General features: G+C 37.6%; 1 protein-coding gene across 1 annotated transcript in view; it reads right to left on the minus strand.

Annotated features, from left to right (window-relative positions):
• STK3 (serine/threonine kinase 3) overlaps positions 1-16457 on the minus strand; it is a 308548-nt gene that overhangs the window by 199877 nt on the left and 92214 nt on the right. The gene's annotated exons all lie outside the window — the stretch shown is intronic.

Consider the following 16457-nt stretch of genomic DNA (forward strand, 5'->3'; position numbering starts at 1 on the left):
AAGTTTGGTGAAGTCTTTGAGTAATTAGTTTCAGTCTTAATTAATCATTTTTAGAGCAGGTCAGAATACAGTTACTGAGAAGTTTCTGAATACTTTGTAAGCAACTACAGCTAACCCTTACGGCAGAAAGTGAAGAGGAACTCAAAAGCCTCTTGATGAAAGTGAAAGAGGAGAGTGAAAAGGTTGGCTTGAAGCTCAACATTCAGAAAACAAAGATCATGGCATCTGGTCCCATCACTTCATGGGAAATAGATGGAAAAACAGTGGAAACAGTGTCAGACTTTGTTTTTTTGGGCTCCAAAATCACTGCAGATGCTGATTGCAGCCATGAAATTAAAAGACGCTTACTCCTTGGAAGGAAAGTTATGACCAACCTTGATAGTATATTAAAAAGCAGAGACATTACTTTGCCGACCAAGGTCCGTCTAGTCAAGGCAATGGTTTTTCCCGTGGTCATGTATGGATGTGAGAGTTGGACTGTGAAGAAAGCTGATCGCCGAAGAATCGATGCTTTTGAACTGTGGTGTTGGAGAAGACTCTTGAGAGTCCCTTATACTGCAAGGAGATCCAACCAGTCCATTCTAAAGGAGATCAATCCTGGATGTTCATTGGAGGGACTGATGCTAAAGCTGAAACTCCAATACTTTGGCCACCTCATGAGACGAGTTGACTCACTGGAAAAGACTCTGATGCTGGGAAAGGTTGGGGGCGGGAGGAGAAGGGGACGACGGAGAATGAGATGGCTGGATGGCATCACCGACTCTGTGGACATGAGTTTGAGTGTACTCCGGGAGTTGGTGATGGACAGGGAGGCCTGGCGTGCTGTGATTCATGGGGTCGCGGAGAGTCGGACACGACTGAGCGACTGAACTGAACTGAACTGAACTGAACAGCTAACCAGACTCCTAAACCAAGCACTGCCTACCAAAAGAATCGCTGCCCTTCAACCTAGTGGCCCTGAGTAAGCCGGGCGACCATACAGAATGCTGTAGATGGCTACTGCAGCAGTCAGGGATGGGTTCTTAAAATGACTTGCATTTTTTACATGCAAGCATGAGCGTGTTATAAACAGAATATACTTTAGATTCGTTTTCCCCAAAGCTAAGGACTGCACTTTCACCTTCAACCACATCCCCTCTTTCTTTGACGAGGGCCTTGTTTCCCTGATTGTCACCTTTGGCCCTACTCCCTACATCTTTAATCCCCTCCCTGCATCCTTCATCTCATTCTAAAATCAGATTAAGTCCTCTCATCCTATTAAAATCTTTCCTCAACTCTGAGGCCTCTAAACTAATTTCCCAACTTCTCCCCTCCTCTTGGTTGCCAAATAACCTAAAATAGATTCTACTGGTACTGTTCCTAGTCCTCTATCCCTCTTCATTCCTTGATCCCTCAGGAATTGGCTTCTGCCCTGCCACTCACTTAAATTACACTCCTGAAAGTTAACCATGACTTCCAATCTGATAATCTCTTCATACTACCCAATCTAAAGGAAAAAAAGACAAACACTGATAAAAAGTCACCAATCACTTTCTTCTTAAAACTCTTCTCTCCCTTGTCTGAAACACTATATTCTCCAAATTCTTCTCTGATTCTCTGGCTTCTCTTTCACCTTCCTCCTCCCAACCCGCAAACAGTAGTACTGTTATTCTGTCCTTCATCATTTTTTCCTTCTCTCCTAAGAACTTTTCAGAAGCTTTCTTTTTGAAATTTTGCAAAGTTATTTTATAAATGCAGAATACCATCAGCACAAAGGATACTAGAAGGAGTCAGGTAGTTGAAGAACAATTATGCTTATGCCAAAAGCTAATCAGCTGGCAGAAGAGGAATGCTGCTCTGTTGCACATGCATAGCTCAGTGTTCAAGGCTAAGAAAACCACATTTGTATTTTTTGGCAGGTAAAATACATTTTAAATGAAAAAAACATTTGGAATGTTTTCTTTTTTAAATGACTGTACTGCTGGAAGGAAGTATCTAACAATCTGGTCATCATTAATTGCCTGTTTTCTGATATGGTTAATTATTTAGGCTTGATGCAATCATTCAGCTGGCTAAGCCTGCTTACTTGATACAGAGTTAAGGACAGAATGTATAAATGGCAATATAATATAAATATCAGTTTCTTAAAGCTCAAAAATAATAATTTCCTCTAGAAGGGAGTTTAAAACTTTCATACAGAAATAAAAAATGAAATCCATAGAGAACCGATGTTATACCTTACTTTAAAAGTTGTCAGAATATTTATAATCTTTAAAAGTACAATTTATGATAACAGATAATGATTTATTATTAATTATTAATATTAAATAATAATTTATTGGTATTAAATATTAAAGCCAAGACATTTCTTGCACACTTTGGGACTGCTGACTAGCAATGAATCCTTTTTTCATTATAGTTAGTTGATTAACAATGATGTGTCAGTTACAGATGTATGGCTAAGTGATTCAGTTATGCCCATAGCATGAATACTGGAGTGGGCTGACATGACCTTCTCCAGGGGATCTTCCCAACCCAGGAATCAAACCCACTTATCTTATATCTCCCACACTGGCAGGTGGGTTCATTATCACTAGTACCACCTGGGAAGTCCTTTAAAAGTATAATTTATGATAATTAATGGATAATAATTTATTAGTAGCAAATATTAAAACCAAGACATTTTTGCACACTTTAGGACTGTTGCTAGCAATGAATCCTTTTTTAAATTTATCTTATTGAATGAGATTCTTTGAATTCTATAGTGCTTTACAAGTTTCACAAAAATGAAAACGACTCATTTTAAAGCTTTTTATCATAAAAGTAGAATATCTAAGATTATTTCATATAAGCAATTTTCTAAACATGTTAAAGCTCAAAACACTTAAGAATATGGGGACACTCTCAAGATATAGTGCTAAATGAAAAACAAAAATTACAAAACAACACAATCTCATGATTCCAATTTTGGTTAAAAAACAGTATGTTTCTCATGGGCATGATCTACATGCAAAGCAAACAAGAATACCATACATCAAAATGTTAACTGTGAATCTCTAGGCAGAACAAGTATAAGTGATTTTTCTTTTCTTCTTTATATTTTGCTTTCTTTCTTTACTTCTTCCTTCCTTTCTACAGTAAACATGCATTACACTTATAGCTGGGCTTCCTGGAAGAATAAACTCCACACTCTATTCAATCTTGTGCCTTACACTTTGGCAGAGCAGGAAAAAAAGACATGGGCACTCTCAGTGTTCTCATGCACCTAATCTATCAACAGATTCTGTTAATCCACTTTTAAAAACATACCAGAAACCAACTACTTCTCACTTTCTTCACTGCTTGTACCACCCTAATCCAATCACCTCTTGTGTGGGTCATTCAAGTCTTCTAGTTTATGTGATTCGACCGGTGTAACTCCTCAGGCTATTCTCATGCCACTCCTCTTCTCATCTCACTCAGAATAAGAGTCTAAGTACTACCCTGGTGGTTCAGACGGTAAAGTGTCTGCCCACAATGTGGGAGACCCGGGTTTAATCCCTGGGTTGGGAAGATCCCCTGGAGAAGGAAATGGCAACCCACTCCAGTACTCTTGCCTGGAAAATCCCATGGACGGAGGATCCTGGTAGGCTACAGTTCATGGGGTCACAAAGAGTTGGACACGACTGCGCGACTTCACTTTTTTCACTTTTCAAGTCTCTATGATCTGGACCTGGAAGTTACCAGGCACACTCCCACTTCAAGACTAATGAACCTGCAGTTGGCTGCCTTTATGCGGTATATTTTGTACACAGATATCCATTTTCTTAAAAGTTTTCATTCAAGAGTCATCTCTTCAGTGAGGCCTTCACTAGCAATCCAATACTGTACATCAACCACTCTACCCCATCAATGAAATTTCCTTTCCCACTTACCTGTTTTATTTTTTCTATTGTAGGACTTATTACTAACAAACTTTTGTTGTGGTTGAGTAGCTCATTTGTGTCCAACTCTTTTGTGACCCCATGGACTGTTGCCTGCCAGGCTTCTCTGTCCATGGGATTTCCCTGGCAAGGATACTGGACTGGGTTGCCATTTCCTTCTCCAGAGGAAGGAATTTCCCAATCCGGGTATTGAACCCATGTCTCCTACATCTCTTGTACTGCCAGGCAGATTCTTCACCACTGAGCCACCAGAGAAATCCTAAGGTGTTGTATTTACTTCTCTTCTCCATTATCTCTCCCCCTCATTCAAATATAAGCTCAATAAAGAGAAATTTTCAACTTTTTTTTTAATTGTTGCATCCTCAGAACTAGAACAGTCCCTAGCCATAGTAGGCATTCAGTACATAACTGCTGAATGAGTGAATGAATACATTCCTGTGTAAAGCCAAAGCTTTTGGGTCACAGTAATAGCTGACTCACCGAAAGTCATGAAATGACTGCAACTCATTTATTCATATTTTGAAAATCAGTATCTAAAATGACTTCACAGAGAGCTAAGAGCTGAAGAACAGCTTCAATAAACAATAATGTAGTCATATTTTCTTAAACCTAAAAGGGAACTTCTAGGATCTTCTCTTCAAAATTCAGCAATAAAATTATGACGTGATTTGTTATATCAAAGGTTCTCTGGGAGATCACATTGCTGTCATTGTTGATACTAAAAAGTAAGCAATATTGGCTAAAACGACAAAGTTACTCTTCTAAGTTTTCCACCAGACTATTCAATTCCACTCTAGGAGGCTGGATATAAAAACATTCCTTATATATAAACAAAAAACAAGCTGAATATCATACTTCTATGCACCTGAGTATCTGTTATCTAAAAGATCTTGAGATATTTTATAAACATCAATCAATGCTGTGCAAAGAAAGCTAAGGCGGAATAGGCAATTAGATACTGTGAAAAACTGGAGGCAATCAGAAGAAATGCAGTCCATGGTGGCAGTGACACAAGCTAAGCAGGAGGTATGGATAATCTGGGTAAGTGCCATGGAAAAATAAATATCATGATTGGACTTGAGGCAAATGGAAACAGTTCAAATTGGCTTCGTACAGTACTCTGTGGAACATATGATGTCCATATGTCCATTACCAACAAACTGAAACATGGAAAATAACAAAAGCCAATGCTGTGATGGCTATAAGAACACACCCAATGCCAGTCTCTACCACACCACAGCAACATAACTTACTACAGCTGCCAGGTAAGCTGGCTAAGAAGTCAGAAGCAATAAGAAAAGAAAAGAAAAGGGGAAAGACCTACTATAAACTGTTCTCTTCACATACAGAAGAAAAAGCCAGATCTACACTAGAAAGTAAAATGTGACCACAGTCAAGGCTGAAAATAAAGTGCAATTTTTCTTTTCTTTAGAGTCCCCAAAAGTATGAAATACTTTAGAATTAAAGAGGTCAGCATTTTGTCCACAATTACAAATGATTTAAGATTAAAAGACCTAAATAAAATAAGAATGGGATAGGATGGAATAATATCCAAGGGAAAAAAAAAAAACTGCAAAAGTGACTTTTCAAATTCAAAACACATAATAGTGAGCTAAAGCAAACAGAACAAAAGATATGCTAGGAATCCATTATGTTGTATGTCAGTGCTAACAAGTCTACCAAATTTTCTTTCCATATTCTCTACACCCCAAAGTGATTCATTCTCAAGATAAAAATTATAGTTGATACCAAAGAAGTACTGCTTACTCAAATGTCATGAAGACCAATATATACAGCAAAGCCAAAACTATTTTTTAAAAAATTATAAAAAGTAAACTAACATCTTAGAGCTTATCTGGTGGTCCTGACCTTTTTAACCAATCAAAACCAGATATCCCCAGCCAGGTGAACTGCATAAAAATAACCTCAGCCATAATTCAGAAATACATTGGTTGTCACTCACTGAAACTATACAGTAATAAGATCCAGCAGTTAAAAATACATAACTATTTTATAGTAAATATCAGTGTCATTCCTGTTTCAACCTGACTTCCCATTCTACCCTCAAACCCCCCAAACTTGAAACCAAGTACCATTTGTTGAGTAGCTGGAGTGTGGTTAAAGAAAGGAAGCTATGCTTGTTTGTAAGGAATCTGCCATTTCCTCCCTGCCAAAACACTTGTTTAAAAAGTCATGTAATATTTCTATTAAATTGTAAATGCAGCCGACAAGGAAATGGCCTACTGGCAGTGTACTGCCTTTGTGGCAGAGCCAACGGGCCTACAGCAAAATAGTGCACATGATAATTTCAACATGCATTCCCAAGTAACAAAATTGTGCTTTACATAAATACCACAGAACCTGAGCAAGATCCAGAAAAAGCAATGAAAATTTGCCCAAGCTTTCATGCTTGCCTGTATCAATTGTATGTCATAACTAAAGCAAAATAGAAAAGCATCTACATATGTCCAAGAAGCTTGTGAAGTTAGATCATATAACCCTGGGAAAATTATTGCAACTTAAATCTGTGTATTTCTTGTTAACCACTGTAACAACTCACTAATAAAAATTAAGAAAAACTGCGGGTATCAAATGAACCAAAATGTACTAACTGCATACAAGTCCTTAAAGACTATAATGCAACTTATTAACAGGAACATATGTTCGGCATAAGCCACAATTGTTATGTTAAATTACTTCTTCCTTTGATATCACTCATTTGATTACAGAATTTAAGAGATTCACAAACCTTCCAATTAAAACGGTGACCTTCAGTTTATAAGTCACTTACTGCAATGCTTGTAAAGTCACCTCTGATCATTTATCCCTTACCTTTCATTACACAGCACAACTACATGTAATTATGCTATTTAAACGATCCCAGATGTAATGAAGATGATTCTATTTATGTAAAAGTTCTACTGAAAACTAAGTTAACATAATCAAACAAATAATCTGTACTTAATATATTCCTCTAGGACAGCTGAAAATTCTACTCTGCAAGAATTTAGCTAAAATAGTTTTTAAGTCAGGTATGTTCTATCCGTCTTCATTGTTTAAAATATGTCTTATTCAGCCATGATTTCAAACATCAATATGCAGCAGACAGCATTTCCTCCAAAAACATTATGAATTTTTAAGTGCAACAGACATGAAAGTACAGTCAACACTTGCCCACAGATACCTCCCAATATCCTAATAGAAAAACACTTAGATATTTATGTCTTCTAAAATAAATGTTAACCTAAACAGTTTCTATGACTTGTTTAAAACAAAACACAACAAAACTTACAATGATCAATATAGTTCAGTTCAGTCGCTCAGTCGTGCCCGACTCTTTGCGACCCCATGAACCGCAGCACACCAGGCCTCCCTGTCCATCACCAACTCCCGGAGTTTACCCAAACTCATGTCCATCGAGTCAGTGATGCCATCCAACATTCTCATCCTCTGTCATCCCCTTCTCCTCCTGCCCTCAATCTTTCCCAGCATCAGGGTCTTTTCAAATGAGTCAGCTCTTCGCATCAGGTGGCCAAAGTACTAGAGTTTCAACTTCAGCATCAGTCCTTCCAATGAACACCCAGGACTGATCTCCTTTAGGATGGACTGGTTGGATCAATATAGTAAGTCTATACAATTGATTTCAAGACCTTCAAGAGGGCTGATTACTGAATCCCCATTAGCAAACCAAATCTACTGTCCAGAGGCCAACATTAAGTCTTTCTGATCTCCTGCAACATATTAACAGGATCTAAAGTAGCAAATATGTGTGTGTATATATATATTTGAATTAGAGCAATTTAAAATTGAAACTTTAAATTAACTGCACTTAGTAAAAGTTCAAAAGTCAAGTCAAGAGCAATGATACGGCTTTCAAGTTGTACTTAATTAGTATTTACTTTCATTTTTCATGTACTTCACTGACTCTTATTCTAACCTACAGGTACAACAACATCATTATAAGAAAGAAGAACCTCAGCTTGCTAGATTTCAATATCAACACCATGAAGTATCTTTGAGATAGGAAAGGGAATTGAGCACATATTCACCAAAAACATTTATTGGATGCTCTTATGTAAGTCACTCTGCTTTTCAATTAGACACACAAAGACGAAATACACTTGCATTTAAAACTTAGATCTAGTAGAGGAAATAAGACAACAGCATAAACATTACTGCAATATTGACACATAGGAAGTTTAAAACAATCATAAGAAAGACAAGAGAAAAGGTGATACAAGAATTCAGAGGGGGAAAAAAAAGACTTGTTTTTTAAATTAGTGGAACTTCGGACAATAATTAGACATACATAAAACTAAACTTTCCAGAAGTTCAAGAGTTCGGGGGATTGGGGGGAAATCATAGATGCCCTATGAATATATAGTTCCTGGTTCCAGATTAAAACACAGAACAGTGACATGTTGTAATAAAGTAAATAATGAAGAAAACCACATCCTAAATATACAATATAATAAGAAACTCTCTTGAGGGTCTCCAATACTATTATTGACAGCCACAGTTCTCAATCTTTGGGGATCAAGAAACTCATATTTTCATTGATGAAAACTGTGAACTCTCTCACCAAAAAATGGACATCTGCCCCAAAACCAATATTTATTGGTTCTGGGGGTCCACTGACTCTCTGAATTCTCTGCTCCAGAAAAAACTCATTCTACTCTCTTGTGAATCACAGTTTCCATTACTGAGTATATAGTGAAAATTAAGTAGAAAACATCTGTATATCACAGTATGACCTAAGGTTAGAAAAGAGAGTCCACATGTCTCTCTGTCCTCATGGGCTCATTATTTCCATACCGTTTCCAGTAGAGGCTGCAGAAGTCATCTCAGCAGCCATAAGCAAGGGCTTAAAAGCTTTCAACAACCTCCCCCAGCTGGCAATAAACTCCCCTGGGCATTGTATAAGCTCCCAATACCTCGAACTCTACTCAATAAACCAAGAAGACAACAGTAAATATTATCAAATAGGGTACCCTCCGAAAGAACTTGAATTAATTTACAATTTCAACTTGAGACTTGAAAACTTAATAAAGCTACCTAATATTTCTAAAGTATTTAATATTATATATATATATATATTGCTCATTTATAATGTCTTCTATGATCTTCATAACAATTTAGTGAAATGGACCATTTGTTGCTATTCAGTTGCTCAGTCATGTCCAACTCTTTGTGACCCCATGGACTGCAGTACGACAGGCCTCCCTGTCCATCACCAACTCCCGGAACTTGCTCAAACTCATGTCCATCAAGTCGGTGATGTCATCCAACCACCTCATCCTCTGTCATTCCTTCTTCTCCTGCCTTCAATCTTTCCCAGCATCAGGGTCTTTTCAAATGAGTCAGTTCTTCAAATCAGGTGACCGAAGTATGAGAGTTTCAGCTTCAGCATCAGCCCTTCCAATGAATATTCAGGACTGACTCCTTTAGGATGGACTGGTTGAATTTCCTTGTAGTTCAAGGGACTTTCAAGAGTCTTCTCCAGCACCACAGTTCAAAAGCATCAATTCTTCAGCACTCAGCTTTCTTTATAGCCCAACTCTCACATCCATACATGACTAGACAAACCTTTGTCAGCAAAGTAATATCTCTGCTTTTTAATATGCTGTCTAGGTTGTTCATAACTTTCCTTCCAAGGAGCAAGCATCTTTTAATTTCATGGCGCAGGCACCATCTGCAGTGGTTTTGGAGCCCACAAAAATAAAGTCTGCCACTATTTACACTGTTTCTCCATCTATTTGCCATGAAGTGATGGGATTGGATGCCATGATCTTAGTTTTCTGAATGTTGAGTTTTAAGCCAACTTTTTCACTCTCCTCTTTCATCAAGAGGCTCTTTAGTTCTTCACTTTCTGACATAAGGGTGGTGTCATCTGCATATCTGAGGTTATTGATATTTCTCCCAGCAATCGTGATTCCAGCTTGAGCTTCATCCAGCCTGGCATTTCGCATGATATACTCTGCATATAAGTTAAATAAGCAGGATGACAATATACAGCCTTGATGTACTCCAATATAACTAATTTACAGACAACAGAATTGATTTAGGACTCACACCAGGTAACCAATACCATGTGGCAACAATGAAAGCATTATGGCACTGGAAGAAATCAAATTTCCAAAGGTTGGTACAGTGATTCTTGCCCTTAAAATTCAAGTTACAATCCAATACTGGGTCACAAAATCAACTGAATGGATTTGAGCCACCATTTTTTTTTTTAAATGAAAAGATGAAGTTCAACAGAAGATAAGACTGTGATAGAACAGAAATCAGAGTGGATCACAAATAGTAATTCACAGTATAAAATATATTTCACATGGGACCCATTATAGACATACATAGATAAGTACTGTTCATGTTGTGAACATGTGACGTGCTCAAACCCTTCAGTTGTGTTTGACTCTTTGCAACCCCATGGTCTGTAATACGCCAGGCTTCTCTGTCCACAGGATTATCTCAGCAAGAATACTGGGTAGGTTGCTATTTCCTCTGCCGTCTTCCAGACCCAGGGATCAAACCTGTGGCTCCTGCATTGGCAGGTGGAATTCTTTACCGCTAAGCTACCTGGGAAACTATTTATGTATGTTTTGTTTCAACTGTGTGCACACACATGCATGCCCACATGTGCATAATATGTCACAATGTGGAATATATTTCTTACTAAGGATCACAGTCAAAAAAGTATGAAATATAAATCATCCTTCAATCATTTATAAATCAACTTAAATTGTCTCCTGTAAATGCTCCCACACAAATACAGAGAAATATTGCCTTTGTTAGTATGCCACATTAAAATCTTTAAAAGACTGATTCTAGTGTAATCCTTTATCTAAGTAAAATTTATTGGAAATATGTCTCCAATATTACTATTCATATTCACATAACTAGTATGTCAGTGAGAAAGTGATGATTGCTTCCTCAGTAGCTAACAAACTAATCATATTTACAGAGGACTTGGCAACATCAACAGCAAGGTTTGAATATAAATTAACAATGGGAATTTGTCTTCCCCGTGAAACCCTCAGGGGTGACCTCAGCAGACTCAACCAAGAGAAATTGAGATCTGTTTATTCTGTTTTCCCTGCTTATTCATCTCTTCAAGAATAATAACTCTGACTGGACAGAAATATGTTGAAACTGTCAATGTAATAAACTTTAATCCTCGATTTTGGGGCTGGAACGCCTTGTGCTCCCACATGTATTAGGACCACAGGGCAGAACAACTCTAACTCTCAAATAGAGTGAAAAACCACATGTCCTGGAAGTAGTACTGAAATTCTCCAATGATCCAATTTGCCCCCTCCTCCGGATCCTTAGCTATTTCTAATCTGAAAGTATAGTTAAGAGAATCAAGGTATCACTTAATCAGGCAGAAAAACGTAGGGAACAGATAGGGGGAAGAAATGGAGTATAAACAGAAAGAAAAATGAAGGTTCAAAAGGGACTGTGTGAGCATTCATGTACGCACACTGTTTGGAAATAGGGAACAGTCAAAGGAAGTAAAGGCACTTGGAAAAAAAGGAAGATGAGGATAAGTTCAAAGGAGAAAAACAAGCAATGTAATGTCAAAATAATAAAAATTATACAGGCATATGATCCTTTATGATTTGTAATATACATATAAATAAATAAAAGTTGTTACAGTGTATGGTTTTACATTCTAAACAACTGAATATATATGTACTTCCTTCCCATACACACACACAGAAAGCAAAATAATTCTAACATTAGAATGCAAGTAATCACTGGGGTGGAAGTTCCAAGAGAACAGGAAACACACCTGCACTGCTTACCACTACATCCTCAAAGTCTGACTGGGATGTAATGAATGTGCCCTGAATATATGCAGAAGGAAATAAAGAAAAGGGAACAGAAGTAAAAGAATATAAGAAGAAAATTCCAGGGTTCTTGTCTTCAAAAAATCAAACATCCATACTGAGGTGACACTAGTTTCTCTGACACAAAATAACCAATGTACGACACCAGATATATTCTCCAACTGGTCCAAAGGTTGACCTCCTGCCTCCGCATGAGAACAGGCATCTATTTTAACGTTAACACTAAATCAAAAATGTTAACATTAATGATTGAATTTTATATTACTGCTAAAATAGATATGTCCATGATAAAAAAATAAATACAATCATATAGCAAATAAGTTTCAACAGCATTACTCTCATCACTAAAGGAATCAATAAAAATTATTTTCAAAAAATAATATCCCCAAAATGTAAACTCCAATTTACAACTATTAAATATTTATACAAAATCCCTAGAACACATCTATTGCACAAAGCAAAGTGATACAATTAAATACAAATAAGCAATCCACTACTTGTAGAATAGCAAATCTGAGATACATTTTGACTCAAAGACCTCCCAAGGGAAGGACTGGGAGGATTCTACCCAAAAGAATTATAAAGGGACTTAGACTGAATATTAGAATTGGATACAAAAAGTGATGGGGGACAGCTGGAAGAACAATAAACAGGCAGTAAAAAGTCAAAGGGCTAGGAGACTTCAGCCAGCAAACAGAAAATAGCAGAGCAAACTAGAGAAAAGCTGATTAAAATGAGACCAGAAACTCAACAACACAAAAAACAACCCAATTTTAAAATGGCAAATAACCTGAATAGCCATTTCTCCAAAGAAGATATACAAATGAACAAAAAGTACATGAAAAGATATTTTCATCACTAGTTATTCAGTTCAGTTCAGTTACTTAGTCGTGTCGGACTCTTTGCAACCCCATGAACCACAGCAGGCCAGGCCTCCCTGTCCATCACCAACTAGTTATTAGGGAAATGTAAATCAAAACCATGAAGTAACACTTCACTCTCATTGCTGCTGCTGCTAAGTCACTTCAGCTGTGTCCTACTCTGTGCGACCCCACAGACGGACGCCCACCAGGCTCCCCCGGTCCCTGGGATTCTCCAGGCAAGAACACTGGAGTAGGCTGCCATTTCCTTCTCCAATGCATGAAAGTGAAAAGTGAAAGTGAAGGCACTCAGTCGTATCCGACTCTTCGCGACTCCATGGACTGCAGCCCACCAGGCTCCTCCATCCATGGGACTTTCCAGGCAGGAGTACTGGAGTGCTCATTAGGATGGCTATTATCAAAAGACAGAAAATAAGTGTTGGCAAGAATGTGGAGAAACTGGGATCCTCGTGTATTGCTGGTGGGAACATAAAATAGCACAATGCTACGAAAAACAGTAGAGAGGCTCCTCAAAAACTTAAACATAAAATTACCATATGACCCAGCGATCAATCTAGTTCTGGGTATATACCCAAAGAATCGAGGGCAGACTCTCACAGAGAATAAATGTACATCCGTGTTCACAGAAGCACTAATCACAACAATCAAAAGGTGGAAGCAACTCAAGTGTCCAACATGGATGAGTGGTTAAACAAAATGTGGTATTTATACAATGGAATATTATTCAGCCTTAAAAAAAGAATTTGGATATATGCTACAACAATAGATAAACCTTGAAAACATTATATTAAGTGAAAGAAGCCAGACACAAAAGGACAAATATTATATGATTTCACATCTATGAGATGCTTAGAATAGTCAAATTCATAGAAACAGAGAGAATTATGGTTATAAGGTGTTAGGGGGAGGAGATAGTGAAGAGCTACTTTTTAATGTGTATAGAGTTTTCGTTTGGGATGATAAAAATTTCTGTAGTAGACAATATGATGTGAATGTACTTTAATGCCACTAAATTGTATACTGAAAAATGGTTAAAATGATACCATTTTTATGAATTCAGTTCAGTTCAGTTGCTCAGTCGTGTCCGACTCTCCGCGACCCCATGAATCACAGCACGCCAGGCCTCCCTCTCCATCACCAACTCCCGAAGTTCACTCAAACTCATGTCCACAGAGTCGGTGATGCCATCCAGCCACCTCATTCTCGGTTGTCCCCTTCTCCTCCCGCCCCCAACCTTTCCCAGCATCAGAGTCTTTTCCAGTGAGTCAACTCGTCGCATGAGGTTTACCACAATTTTAAAAATTTGAGTAAAGACAAGGAAAATAGATCCTGAAATTAATTGTTACTAATCTTAAATACATATAATTTGAAAAAAAGGAACAGACTACAGAGGATATAGTGGGTTGAAGAGTGGCCCCCAAAAGATACGTCTATATCCTAATATTCAGAACTTCTAAACAGGATCTCATTTGGAAAAGAAAAATCCTTGCAGTTGGAGACTGTTCTGGATTACTGGAGTGAGCCCTAAATCCAATGACATCTGTCCTTTAAAGAAAAAGGCAGAGGAAAATCTGAGACAGACCGAAGAGGAAAACGCAGACACTCACAAAGGAGACAGTAATGTAAAAGGTGCAGGCAGGGACTGGAGAGGTGTAGCTGCAACCCAAGGAATGCCAAGGACTGCTGGCAGCTGCCACCCCAAAGCTGGAAGTGGCAGAAAACGGAGTCTCCTTTAGCGCTTCTGGAAGGAGTGCAGCCCTGTCAACACCTTCATTTCAAATTGCTGGCCTCCAGAATTGTAAGAGAATAAAGTTCTATAGTTTTAAGCCACCAAATTTGTGGTAATATGTTAGGACAGCCCTGAGAAATTACCATAGGGGGTAAAAAAGATAAAATGAAAACTAACAAAGTAGATTTGTTGAGCACAGAACATGTCATTCAAGCCAAAATTTAACTATGAAAAAGCGAGACAAAAAGGGAATCCTGAGCTTTGTCACTGAGTTGTAATTTCTGGCCATACGACATCAGAGGGCAAAGTCCCGTGCACACACACTGAGATGGGCCAGGTGCCGACCCAGGCACACACAGCAGGAACTGGGGGATGGAAGATGTGCAGGTGTGCCGGGGGCGGCGACTACTTAACTGGCACCTCTAAGCAAGCCCAGTCGTCCAGAATTTCTCAACTTGTTCTATTATTAACTGGGCAGGAAGGAAGGAGGTCATGGATTCCTGTTTTTTTGTTTTTTTTTTTTTAATTAAAAAATGAAAAATGAGTGACTCAGTTTTCAATTCTTAAGACCTGGATACAAACATTTTTGAAAATTTTAAAAAAAAGAAATCACGTTGGATTAGGAGTATACTTGGCTGTGACATAGCACCATGTAATTTGCAATGAGAGAAGCTACTCTGTGCTTTATTTTTTAAATCCCTGGCTATCTGCTAAAGAGACTACCTCATGGTCAAACTGAATATGTGGAACTGTTTGGTTGGAAAAAATAAGATTTATACTGTAGGAAGCAGAACAGTAATACTCTTAAGTCCTGGGTTAAATCCCAGCTCTGGCACTTAGCTAGGCTGTCCTGGATACTTTGGTTAAACTCACTAACTTAAACTCAAATATATCTAGCTGAGGATCACCCCAAAAACTTTCTAGCTGAAAGTACCAAAGACATCTAACAATCAGAAAAGAAATGAGAATTTTATTGATCGTTTTATGCTGACCTAGTTATATTTCATGTCAATATTTTCAAAGAATTCATGCTATTTTTCTGTTTCACTTTAGCAAGAGGAGTTTATATGTACAAGGAAGATGACACATATCATATACAATTATGTTCCTCAAAGAGTTCTCTTTAAAGTGGCAGGCAGATTTTTAAATATTTCAGTATAGTACACTATTATCTACACTACTGAAGTTCAATTCATAATAGCACTATAGTATCAGCTAGAATTTTAATCTATCCTTCTTTTTCAAATACTCTAAAATACTGCCTCCTTTTTCATCCCATCTGTTTACTTCACACATTTCTCCATCCACCCTGAAACCATCTTCTTTTCTTTACACACACACACTCACACACACACACTCTCTCCTTCCCCCACCTTCTCTCTGCCTTCATTCCTATATTCCTTATCTTGAGTTGAATACAGCCACTAGAGGGCAATAAGTTTACAAAGATAAATGTACTTATCTATAATGAATTGAGATTCACGTACAAATTTAAATTCACATATAAATTTTAAAACTGTTCATCACAAACTCTAAAGCAGAGGCAATTAGACTTGAATATGCAATCTATACATTTCAGACTCAAAAATTCATCATGGAAAATGAGTTCATAAAAGCATAAAACAATATTCATAAAAGGAATTCCATTTTCTCACTGAACACTAAAAATAAAAGCTTAATTCACTTACAGACAACATAGCAATATTAGAAATCGGGATTCTTTTTTAACATTAGCTCGACTAAACACAAAAAGGTACAATATGCAGGGTAGGTAGAAGAGAATGGATTTCTTCCAAGCCTCCACTGTTACATTCAGAATATGAGGAACTGAATAATGTAGTGGATTTACCAGCCCTCTCTTCTATCTAAATCATGGGGAAATTCGGCAGGTTTACTCTGGGGGGAGAAAAGCAGCCACTGGGGGGAGAAATACAGGCTTCACTTCTTTTCCTCACAATTAAGGACGTGATGGTGGAAAGAAGTGAACAGTCACTAATTCCTGACAGATAATTTTACTAATTTTTGCACAGAATCCAAATTCAAATGATCTTTTTACTCCATGTTTATTTACACTCCCACTACAAAACTG

This window comes from Moschus berezovskii, chromosome 16 (genome assembly GCF_049115385.1).
Source record: "Moschus berezovskii isolate FMDL1 chromosome 16, NW_MosBer_1.0, whole genome shotgun sequence".
Classification (NCBI taxonomy): Eukaryota; Metazoa; Chordata; class Mammalia; order Artiodactyla; family Moschidae; genus Moschus; species Moschus berezovskii.